Source organism: Ambystoma mexicanum, chromosome 3p, assembly GCF_040938575.1.
Source record: "Ambystoma mexicanum isolate Mex_15411 chromosome 3p, UKY_AmexF1_1, whole genome shotgun sequence".
In the NCBI taxonomy this organism is placed as follows: domain Eukaryota; kingdom Metazoa; phylum Chordata; class Amphibia; order Caudata; family Ambystomatidae; genus Ambystoma; species Ambystoma mexicanum.
The window spans coordinates 1,073,843,847-1,073,857,464 of NC_090925.1; positions in this window are offsets into that span (position 1 = coordinate 1,073,843,847).

The window sequence follows — 13,618 nt, forward strand, 5'->3', positions numbered from 1 at the left end:
AGACAGAAGTGCCTTTTCGAGGTCTGCAAGGGACCTGCAAAGCCAGAACTGCTGTGTTGACCATTTTCCATTAGACAAGCAAAGTAAGGACCACAGGCAAAATGGTGAGGGTGTGACTTTTAAAATGCCATGGTAGTAACTGTGCCACCAGAGAGGGGTGCGTGGCTACTGATGCTGCAAAAAGGCCACTGTGTGGTGTAGCCAAAAGCAGATTGATTAGCTGTAATCAGAATATACCCCAAAGGTATTTCTGGCTGAGAAAGCTTACTCTGGAACAATAAATTGAATGCTGTGGGAGCATCCTGTCCAGGTAGACACATGGGCTCCCACTGACAGCAAAAATAAAGTGTAGGAAACTAAAAGCCTACATAATTTGAGGGTGTTGTTCAAGTTGGCAAAATGGAACTCTGATCTAAAACACGTTTGCTCCCACAATGGGTTTCCCTTGCAGCCAAAATGTATTATCCGACCTGGGTGACAGGTTGCTGTTTGTGGTGTTGGGATGTAAAAGCAAGGAAATATCGAGGCTGAGTACCCCAAAAGGAAATTCACCAAACACCAAACACGGGCTTATAAAGATTCACAGATCTTTATTCTATTACTGCGCAGTTACAAAGAAACAAACAGATACAGATAGCTATCTGGTCCTCAGTACATCACAGCGAATACCAGCCATTCAGTGTGAGAAGTGAGAGGTACTGGACGTCTAAACAGTTGTGCATTTTATACATTTTCAGTAATAATGTCCCTGCCCCTCTGCAAGTTAATAATCCATGGTCTAGAGTTTGTGCCGAGTTCACTTATGGTTTGTATGACAATATGCACATGGATCATCCTCAGTTTACATACAAACAGGTTACAGTGGCAACAGTGTATTCTTGGACTTAATAGTAAGCATTAGCACATATCCTTTACAATGAGGTTCAGCCAGTGTCCACGTTCAGTATTTGTTTAACATTGTGATCAATGTATGTCCGTGGATCAGACTTATTAGCGCAGACAATCCTTAGACTACAAGTCAGACATGGGACAAGGTCTCTTTAATCAACCCAAACATTCGGCCAACGGACAGTTTGCATATTAACTATAGTACAAGGTTCAGGACGGCCCAGTTACAAGTGGGAAACACCGTCCACCATTTTAGAACGCAGAGTTGCATTGGAATGGAAATCAAAATGGCGGATAGACCTAAAATGGCGGCGAAGTCAATCTAAAATCGGAACTCTGCAACGTGGTTTTCTTCGTAGAGCGACTGGGCTTAGGCCAATATATACAAGAAGGGAGGTACAATATGATGTCCCGTTTAACAGGGAAACGGGCCTTTACAAGCTGTGTGCAAGTCATGATTACGGTGTGGATTTCAACAGTTAATGCGAATTCGCAATGTTTCTGTCAGGGAATTTGTGAGGATGTGATGGGTATGATCAGGGAAAGATTGGGTGTGTTAGTTGCCTTCTGCTTTGGTTTGTGTTGGGATGAGCCTTTTATGTAGGACAGATCATGCTGGAGCTTCAAGTGACAGGAACAACTTTACTGGGTTCAAAGACGCAGATAAGTACATTAGGAAATAAGTACAGCACATTTAGAGACATCCACCGGTCCCCCACTCACTCAGGCTCCTGGTCCCAACTGACACTAGGTGCAATCCCCAGGAGTCTTGCATCATAACATTCCACAACAAGACCAACACTCCATACATCCACACACAGGCTAAATCAAACCCAGTGTAGATCACAACACATCTCCCCCCTTATATTATGAGATACAACCAAAGAAAGGAACAGACGGAAACATCACCATTAAAATTGTACAACAACAAATAATTAACTATCCTTCCACAACCACTGCTACCAAGCAGATCGCTCCGAGCACAAAGCTCTCCCCCACTGAACCTTAAAGTAGCTAACCACGTTGCCACGCTCCCATGAGAACAATCAACTATTCTATAGCTGGCCTACTACAGAACACCACACCAGGGAACCAGCCCACCATCCAACACAACCAAAACCAACCGAGCACACACACATAACCATCCTCCTCCGTCCACCATCGACGAAATATGCAAAAGCACCATCCAGGGTTCCTAACCCCACTAGCGACCCAAAGGCAGCAACACCACTCCGCTACACAATAGGCACCACAAATGCCGGGAATTTCCATCCCACTCTCAATTTTGGCACCACTCTCAATATGGCACCACAGATGCTGGGAATCTCCATCCCCTCTCAATTTGCACCAAACATTCCCACACATACACACACAGTTAGGTAATTTGGTCATTCAAATTTGGTAAACAAGGGTATACACTTCCATTGTGTCCAACATTTTAAGCTTGCAAAGTCCTTTCTGGTGCTTTTCCTGTGGAAAAAATATTTGGTTAATAAAACATTGCAAAGCAGAACAATAACTCAGATTCAGCTTTAGCTTCTCCATCACCACATTTTACTCAGCAATTCACATCATCATCATCAGAACTCTCCATAAGCACAAACTTTGGCACCACACATCACCACCAGCTTTAGCACCACACATGCCACCAGTACTGGCACCACACACGCCACCAATATCGGCACCAGAAATGCTGTAAACTTCATCCCCCACAAAATATGCACCTAGAATTCCATTTGGGCACCAATATCCTGCACCACAGTAAACTACACACGCACAGCCTGATTCATGGAATTATTTGCGCTGAAAACGCAGATTTGCGCGTCTTTCTGCCCGAAAACCCCATACTTCAAACAGGGATTTTCGGGCAGAAAGGCACGCAGATCTGCGTTTTCGGCGCACATATTTCCATGAATAAGGCTGTAAATTGAGACCAACATTTTTCCACTGCAACATACTACAATGGTGATGTCTCTTGTTTCTTGTCACAAACTAGTCTCAGCAACATCACACTATGGAACCAAAGAGCCCCCCCAGCACGATACCAAAGTCCTTTTTCACACAGCTCCCGAAATGTTCGGGCCTGTCATGTTGTTCTTTAAGGCACCTCTCCACCAAAGAATAATGAACGTTGCAACAAAACATTAATAGTTGGTGCCGGTTTCCAGATGACCTCGAATTCTTTATAGCAAACAAATATTTCAACAGTACCTCAGTGATGTCAACACGATGGCTGCACAGCTCGTGTTACCAAACTCTGGAGCCTCAAGTGACAGGAACAACTTTCCTGGGTTCACAGACGCGGCTAAGTGCATTAGGAAATAAGTACAGCACATGTGGGTCAAGTTCATACTCAGAGAGACATGCACCGGTCCCCCACTCACTCAAGCTCCTGGTCCCAACTGACACTAGGTGGAACCTCCAGGAGTCTGGCATCATAACATTCCACAACACACAGGCTAAAGCAAGCCAGTGTAGAACACAACAGGTTGCTCAATACACTTGCATGCTGGAAGACTACTCTGAGCTAATGTAATAGGTTTTGTCAATGGTTCTGCATTGACAAAGAAATCAAGTTGAGCCAGGTGTCCCTGTCATATTGACAGAATGAACAAAATAGTTTGCACATGACACCCCACAGTGAGTCTGCGTGTTGTTTACATGTGGCACCATGGCAAAGAGAAAGCATTATGATGACAGAATCACAAATGCCACCAACACACAAAAAGAAATGTTCCGTATCATTAAAGAAATGAGAAACCCACCAGGCTGTGACAACACCCCAACCCCCTCGGAGAAACTATGCAACAACCTTGCAGACCACTTCAAAAAGAAGATCAATGACATCCGACAAACCATCCAACAGAGACCAACTAGCAGCGACTTACAACCAAACGAACCCAAATCAGAACCGCAGCACAAACTCAATAACTACCCTCAAATATCAGCAGAGGCATTCGCAATGCTAATAAAACACAGCAAGAAAGCGGGCTCACCGATGGATCCCTGCCCCCCAGACATCTACAAATCAATCCTCGGACAAGGAACACCAGCAGAATACTTCAGAAACCTTCTAAATCTATCACTGGCAACAGGGACAGTACCAAGGATCTTCAAATCGGCTTACATCAAACCACTTCTGAAAAACACAAGCGGGGACGTAGATGACCTCTCCAACTACAGACCAATCTCCAACATCCCCTACCCAGCCAAACTTCTCGAAACCTACGTATACAAACTAACCCAAGAATACGTTGAAGAACACCACCTGCTAGACCAAGCTCAAGTCGGCTTCAGACCCACAAGAGGTACAGAAACAGCACTACTATCCATCTGGGATGACCTAAAAACAAACGCAGACTCCAACACAACATCTGCCCTTATCCTGCTCGACCTCTCAGCAGCCTTCGACACAGTTAGCCATGACACCCTAACCAAAAGACTAGAAGACATAGGCATAACAGACACAGCGCTACGCTGGACTAAATCATTCCTAGCAGACAGAACTGAAACCGTCTGGATCAAACCCTTCAAATCCACCCCACGAGTCAACGACTGTGGAGTACCACAAGGATCCTCACTATCTCCATTGTACTTCAACATCTACCAAACCCCTGTAATCAGAATCTTCAAGAAACGCAACATCAAATGCTACAACTATGCAGACGACACTCAAATCATCTACAAGATCAAAGACACCCAAGCCGATCATTCAAACCTAACCGACTGTCTAAAAGAAGTCTTCAACTGGATGAATGCCAACAACCTGAAAATCAACCCAGGAAAAACAGAAATCATGGTCATATCCAAAGACCAAGAGAAGGAAACCGCCATCCCGTGGCCAACAGAAATGGGATCTATACCATCACCATCTAAGGTAGTAAAAAATCTGGGAGTCCTGATGGACAGCACCCTAACCTTAGAACCGCAAATAAACGCAACAGTCAAGAAATGCTTCTTCCTCCTCCACACGGCAAGAAAAATACTACCTTTCCTCTCCTTCACACACAAAACACTCACCATCGTCGGCCTCATCATGTCAAGTATCGACTATGCAAACAGCCTCTACCTCGGTATACCGGAATACCTACTGAAGAAGCTACAACGGATCCAAAACACTGCAGCCAGACTACTCCTCAAACTATCCAGAAGAGACCACATCACCCCGGCCCTAAAAACACTACACTGGCTCCCAGTAAAACAGCTTATCATCTTCAAAACAATGTGCATAACGCACAGGGCAATCAGCGGACAAGGAGCCGAATTCCTACAAAAAAAAATAGCAATCTACAAGCCAACGAGACCACTCAGGTCAACCAACGAAATCCGACTGGAACAAAAACCTTACATCAAGAAGAAACTCGGAGGCACTGCTTTCTACCACTTAGCCGCGAAAACCTGGAACAACATCCCAAAATTGATAAGGAACACCAAAGACCACCTTAAATTCAGAAAATTACTAAAAACCTACCTCTTCAACACCGGAGACTAAAACCGAAACAACAATAAGACAAACGAATCATCAAAAAAGGACAGTGACAAACCGCTAGAACCGACAGAAGTACCCTGGACACCAGCAGGGCTGACGCTGGACACAGGGGTCCACCCGCGAGACCCAGAGAAACGGATACAACTACTCCAGCCAACCCTTACCATCCCCCACCGCCCTCACAGCCACAACTAGGTCCCACGAGGCTGTGGAACAGACAAGATACCACCAATCACCACACAACCGGGTGTATGGACAATAGCAGCGGCGCTAGTCATGTGGAGGGGGGGAGGAGCATGCAAGGTTATTAAGGGAGCGGGCGGAGGGGACAGCTAGATCCTCAAACGGCCTCGAATGGAAAATCGGGCACGTACCTCCTGAGGCTCAGGGTGTACAAGCATCCCGTCGGGTAAGATTACACGAGCCCAACCGGTTTCAGTCCAGGATAGAGATGACTAACGAATACCATTAACAATTTCCTTCTCTGCATACACCTCTCAAACTCCAAACCAAACACAACCACAAAACTCTAGCGCAGCAAACCGCACGAACTTCACTACACTGCAACAACAAAACAAAAAAACACATAGACTCGCACATCAGCACACGACGACTACCGGCCGCATACACCCCAGGCCCAGCCGACGGAACGACCGGGCTGAGGCTGCCAACAGCACATCACTGCAATCTTGCACTTTTCCAGCCTCCACCCACTAACCCACCATCCGCCCCCTCTTTCAGAGCCGCCAGAGCGCCAGGGGACCACTCCGGTGGTGATAGTGCGCGGTACAAATGACCTTTAACATTAACATTAACATAACACCATAAGAAGATTACGACGGAATCTAAAGCATCTCACCCTGCATCAAAATCAGATGTGGCAGGAGATGCTATTGCACACTTCATTCGGAGTAGATGGGGTGGGGGATTAGTAATTACAATCCGTACACCAGTGCCATCTCACACATCAATGGAAATCACACATTGCAGGAAAAACCTCCATACAACATTTTACGCACGATTTGTACACCGCGCGCATTTTCGATACAGCCAGGATAAAAGACTCCTGTCACAGATGGCCTCAAGAATACATCATCTCTCAAAGGCAGTCGAGGGTTTTTATTTGTTCAAGCCTCTCTGTCTAATCTAGAGAAGTGTGTGCCCGCCCTAGCCCAGGGACCCCACAACCCGATGATGGTCAATACAGATTCTTAACCCCCTCTGTCTAAATCCTGTCCGATTCGTGGTGACCTAAAGGCACATGCCTCGTTTATACCACTGGGATGATGAACTGTGTGCATAAAATCAAGCCATGAGCCACGTGGCGCAAATGGAGCTTTTAGCTAAGCATAATAGACACTTTTGCAAGAAGTCTGCCGACGTATGATCTATTTAGACAACTGGGGACATGGCCTTTGTCCATATAAACACGTCATTCTTGAAGTTACTTTATAGTTGACCCACATGGAATTAATGGAACTATTAGCTAAACATAATTAACCCTTAGGCTAACACGGGTTGATGGTCTGCAAACTTAAAATCACGCTTCACGTTTTTACATGTTTGAAAGGTTCGTTTGGAAAACAAGAAACCGATTAAAAGTGGGAAACAACCCGCTGTATGAAGAATAGGTAAATCTTGGACTCTTTCGGTGTACATTGCTGCTGATGGGATGACGTATCCTATAGAAAGTGAAAGGCACCGACCAGAATGTTGCTGTGCAAGCATGCGGTGACACTGTGACAGACAGTGATACTGCTGTCATACAACCAGGCACAAGGGGAGGTGTCAGGAACTAAACCCGTTTCAACTTCCATACACCACCTTTTGGGAAGGACTGGCTCTGGGGTTAACCCTGGTGGGCCTCCAACACCGGACTGGGACGGGTCCCTACCCGACAAGGAGAGATCTCTAGCACAAAGAATTGTTGTTTTGACTGAAGTGTCCATGGGACAGTAACATAGTCTCTGGGTCATATGTCAGGGTTTGTCACTGTTCCTTCCTTAGGGAAGGGGACTCAGAGGGAGAAACTATGTCCTGAGAAAGGAAAGAACTGACGTTTTGCCCATGAGGTCTGTGGGCCTCCTGTTGGGTCCACATGCAAGCGGACCACCAACCGAATCCGTGGGCTTCACAAAGTCTCAGGCTCTTTTTTGAAGCCAGCAAACCTGACTGCTGGTCTGGAGCAAACTGTGACTTGCAGGGATACTGATGGCCAGTGGACCCACAATGCAAGCACAGTAGCCAAAGGGGCTGGCTTCAATTCAGGGCCAGTAGCTATTCTGAGGACTTGCCAGGGAGCAGGGTATTGTCACATGCCATTACCAATTCACACGGGCCAGTAGACATGGCTACAATTCATAGGCAGTGGCCGGTCTTCTGGGGAAAGTGGGTTTAGGTGGACCCAGGAAATAATCACAGTCCATACCCAGGGCGCACTGCAAGTGTGACTGCACATATCCTTAATATCTCTGAAGATTCAATGGAAGAGGTTTGGCTAAAGGGACGTGCAGCATGGTTATGTGTCCATTAATAAAACCTATGAAATTCAATTTGGAACTGTAATACTGTGACGTTATGGTAAAAACGGGTTGTTCCAAGAATCTGCGTTTTGCATGTGTGAGGGAAACGTTTGTCCAGTTGCTTTAAGATTGCAGCAGCAGTTGCAGGCAATAGTCAAACACATCAAGAGACTGCTCAATGAGATATATGCATGTATATTTCTTAGGGAAGTGGGGAGAAGGAAACTGGAGAGTTGGTATGATGAACATGTGTTTGCTCCTGAGATCCGGAGCCACTATACCCATTGGTGTTAAAGTCTTGGTAATATGCCAATCAAACATTGACTTGCTATTTTTAATGATGGTGCTATAGCATAATGGATAAAGGTTTTGTTTACATTACAAATAATGTTTTGAGAATGAACCATGTGGCAAACACATTCACTTTGAGCGGCTGTGGTTACCAGTTTTATCACTTAAAAATACATTTTGAATTACTGAAATCTTTTCCCATCACAAATACCTGCACAATGTAAGGGCCCATTGCAACTACTGATTTAATATGGTAGTTATTGTACAGACTTATTGTTTTAGTGCCAAGGGACCTATCCCATAGACTTTCAATTAAGTATTTATAACTGAGGATCAACCTCATTACACGTTGTGCGGTAGGGATTTAATGTTACCGGTAAGGGAATACCGGTACCGTTAAATCCCCATCCCAATTACGACCTGGCTCACTGCTATTTGCGGCACCGCTAAGTACGGTGCCACTAATAGCGGCTAGTCCGCGGGCACGCGACCCTCGATTCTGTAAATAACGTCATGCTGCTAATAGCACATCATCACAAGCCAGGCGAACGTGCTAATAGCGGCATGGAAAAGCCCCCAAAACCCCTTACCGGCATGGCACAAATACCGGCTTCGTGAACCTCCCGCTATCGGAACCTAGCAGTGTTCCCACCTGCCACGGGTGGACAAAATCAGCACAGGTGGAGGCAATGGAGACTGTGGCAGCACAAAAGGAGCACACCACACCTCTTCACACACCCATTTCCACACCAAGATGGTTCCTATACTAGCAGCTTTACATGGGCTGGAGGACATGATTGCAGTATAGCAGCAACAACAACAGGCAGCAGGAGACGCAGGAGACGCAGGAGGAGAAGGAGGAGGAGGAAGACAGGCGCAGCAAGCACCACCATGGCACCTAGCCATACCACAGAGGCAGCCACCAATCTCCAGGATCCAAGCCAGACCATTAAACCTAACCCCTGAGCAGATACACACCCTGTACCGTCTGGACCGGGATACCATCCCCAACATCGTGTACATGACACATGACGACATTGTCAGCCTCATAGACATCAGAACTGCCATTCCCCCCTCTAATGAAGGTGGTGACTGTGCTCCACTTCCTGGCCACAGGCACCTACCAGCATACAGTGGGGCAGATGCACGGCATCTCAAACCAGTATCCTTACGCACGCTGAACCAGGTACTGGATGCCCTTCTGAAGCATGCACGGGAACACATATTCCTGCCACGGACTGCCCAGGAGATCGCAAACACCAAAGTTGGCTTCTATTCACTGGCAGGCATCCCAAGTTGCATCGGGGCCAGCGACTCCACGCATGTGGAATTGGTGGTCCCACATCACAATGAAGTAGTCTACCAAAACACAAAAGAATTCCACTCCATCAAAGTGCAAATGATATCTGACGCTAAGAAGATAATCACACATTGTTGTGCCTGATTTCCCGGATCAACCCATGATTCCATGGCCCTGCGTAACTCAAACATGCCACGCTACATGGAGCGACAAGCCGGTCAACGTTCCTGGGTACTTGGTGAGTAGCAGGGCAAGCACATGTCAGTGTGATGTGGTGGGGAGAGATACATACTCCTGCTGGGTGTTGACTGTCGTCTGTAGGACAAATGGACATACAGATTTAGGCCAATGTCCATCAGGGAAGGCCGCAATGTCCTTGAGGAGAATCCACATGCAATTATGAGCTGCACAACAAAGAGTACAATCCAGGTTTCCGAATATTGCACATCCATCCACATCCACATTGCACATCATGCCACACCACATACCACACAAATCAGCAACATGGCGTCAAGATGGTACTACAGAATCAGCAGAGCACTACATCAAGACAGCAATGTGCCCTTGAATGCATGCAACAGTAACACCCCTAGCCATACCATAGAACCACACACCTATAGCACCACTGAAGTGATGCCACACAGCATGGCAACATCAATGTCGGAATGGCAGCACACTAGCAGTGTGGTACCAAATTTGCCTGTGCCCAGGGACACCTAAGAACTGGCCTCACCCAGGACATGTCATTTGATGTTGGAGGCATGAATCGGGCATGTCCACTTTCAGGGTTAAGCTCACCTTCGCACATTGCAGTCACGCAGATCGTCTGCATGCATGCTGGTAGTCGTGATTTTGAATCACAATGCAAATTCGATTTGTGTGACATGTGTGACATGTACAGGCCGCACCTGAGGTGAACGGTAACAGGTACCCATTCTTCAGCCCATACATGCGACGCCGGCTATCCCCTGAAGATGTGGCTCCTAGCCCCTGTATGGAACCCACAGAACCGGCAGGAAGAGGACTACAATCGTGCACATACACGTACCCGCGTCGTGATAGAGCAGGCATTTGGCCGCTCGAAGACACAGCTCTGGTGCCTAAGCAGGCCGGGTGAGGCTCTGCTGTACGGCCATGACAAAGTGCCGGAGATATCCATGGCATGTGTAATGCAGCACAAAATGTACATCAGACAGAATGTGCCTATGCCACCTGACATTAACATGCAACCACCAGATGAGGATGACGTTGATGGGGATGAGGATAGGTGAAATGGTCCGCCAGGACATGCAAGAGGCGATGGCCAGGAGGGACACGATGAGTGTCACCATCTGATGTATCAAATATTATGAGATACAAGGGAGAACTATTATGGTTGGAGATGGGTATTGTTGCCCTGATGTATGTGGTGAGGCCCACAAAGGACGCTGTCCCCAATGAAGTCCACATACACAATGATGAATACCAAGCCTGTGTTTCAAATTTTCAACAGTGTATTGTGATCAAAATGTGAACAAAAAGTGCATGGCCCCAACTGTGCAAACACCCTTTCCCCCCTTCCCCCACAACACTCCCAAAAACACCCTTTCCCCCCTCCCCCCACAACACTCCCAAAAACACCCTTTCCCCCCTCCCCCCACAACACTCCCAAAAACACCCTTTCCCCCCACCCCCCACAACACTCCCAAAAACACCCTTTCCCCCCTCCCCCCACAACACCCCCACGTGAGACTCATAGTGTGTAGGTGTCCTGCTCGACATGTGCAATCAAGTTCTTGCTGGCCCTAATTCTCATGGGCTCCTCCGCCATTGGGTGGTTGGGATGGCGTGCGCCTCATGGTGCGCAGAGAGCGGCGGCGGGGGCTTGTTTGTCGGGAACTCGCAGAGGAGGAGGTGCCCGGTTGATCCTGTGTTGGGGGGGGGTATTGTCGCTCCATGGCATCCGCAATACGTGTGAGGGCCTGCCTAAGTTGGGCCATTTCCTCACAAATCCTGTTTGTGCAGGCCTCCATGCCCTCGTTTGTCTGGCTTGCATATGACCTAAGGTCATCCCGCAGACGGGCTGCCTCTGCCACATGCTGGCCAACCAGCGCAGTGATTTCAACCTGCCTCTGGCTGATGGTTGCAAGATCGTGTTGACTGGGTCCAGCTGTTGGGGTGGCTGCTGCACCCTGTTCCATGCCTCTGGCATCAGGTGAGGACAACTGAGGGCTCCATCGCCCTTCCACAGTTTCGTCGCCTGATTCTACAAGGCTACCTGATCGTGATAATGGCCTTGGGCTTGGCTCAATGGACCATGCTGGGCTGGGGGTCTGGCTTTGATTCTGGACGTCAATTGCCTCCTCCACATCCGAAAGCGGGGCGGTGGCTGCTGCCTCACCAGTGGAACTGGTGGCAGCAGAGTGCGGGCCCGCTGTGCTGGTTTCCAATGTCATGGGGTGCACTGCCATGGGTGGAACAATTGCAGCAGCCGTGGCCTCAGGCTGTGTAGAACTGGTGTTCTTGCTGCCTTTGCCCCGCTGCTGCTGATCACTCCTCCCGTTTCCCCTTGAGGTGGTGGCGGTGTCCCCTCTGTCATGTGTCCTGGGCTTTTTCTTAGCTGGTGGAGCAGGTGTCACAGTGCCCGGTTCATCAGTGTCTGTCTGTGACCCTGTCGGGGACAAAAATAGGGAATGTCATTGTTTATGGTTCTACGTGCCTTATGCAGAATGTTTACGTCATGCCTCTCTATGCATTGGGGCCTCTTTATTTTTGATTCCGGTAATGGGGATGTCGGGTGGGTCATGCATGAATAGGTCTGTGTTGCACGTGTATGTGGTGATGCGTGCATGTAGGTTTGTGGCTGGATTGATGGCCTGATTATGGACTCATATTTGGGGGGCCCATCAACCTTCACTGTCCATTGTTTGATGTATACACTCACCTCAATCTGATGAAGTGGGCGCACCATGCTCCATGTCTCCAACACCCTCGATCGATTCCACACCAATTGTGGCGGCGCAGGTCTCCTCCCACTCCCGGAGTTTTATAGGGGAATCAGCGCCACCTCCTGTGGCCATTGCCAGCTTACGATTCACGGACAGGATATTTCGTACACGGACCCGTAGGTTGTCCCACCGCTTTCAGCAGTCCTTGACAGCGCGGGTGGTGGTGCCCAACGCACTGACTTTGTGGGCAACCTCTGCCCAGATGGCCTTTTTCTTGATGAAGGTCTCCCGCTGCATGTCATTTGTAAATACTACATTGGCATTGGCCGCAAGTGTCTCAGTAAGCATGATCAGCTCCTCATCGCTGAATTTTTCTTTTCGCTGGTGATCAGCGCCTTTCTTGACGGCCTTGGGCATCTTCACGCTATCCTGGATGATTTTGTGTTGGAGTCTTGTGGAAATAGGTCCTGGATGCAGAGGATGGCAATGGATTGTGTTTTTAAAGATGGCCGCCGTGCTCCTTCCCGTTCCTGTGCGATGACGCTATTTCCGGTTCCACAATGTAACGGTGACCGCTAATAGCGGTGACCGCTATTTGCATGTAGAGTGAGGGCGGAGGTGCTGTCTGCACTTTCGTCGAAGCCGGTAAGGGACTTTTTGGGGTCTTTAGCGGCATGGCGGTAGGGTCTTTACCGGCATGGCGCTATGCTCGTGTCCGCGAACTCGTAATGGTACGCTATTAGCGCCCTCTTGACAAGGCGGACACGTTAATAGCGCCATGCCGGTAAATGTTGGCTTTAAACGGACAATGTGTAATGAGGCCCGATGTCTGCAACTTTGCAAGATAATATGGTGAGTTTGCATGTTGATCTACGAATACAACTCAGGCTTAGATTGAAACATTCATGGTGTGCATACGCTTCAGGGCGTTAACCTGCATACAATAGATTTTGACCCACACAAATACTGTAAGGTTGGGCGATCAGACAGATTTGCTAATATGCATGGTCACAAACAATTAGGGTTTGGCTTATCCTACACTAAATATCACCTATAAATAGGCACTATTTATCTCTATTAGAACAGCAAGAAGAGTATACATGGAATACCACATCCTCACATAAAGGCACTGGGAATGTAACGGGGGATTGTAAATAATGAATGCGTTGGACAGTGTTATTGAACTTTTTCTCATACCTCT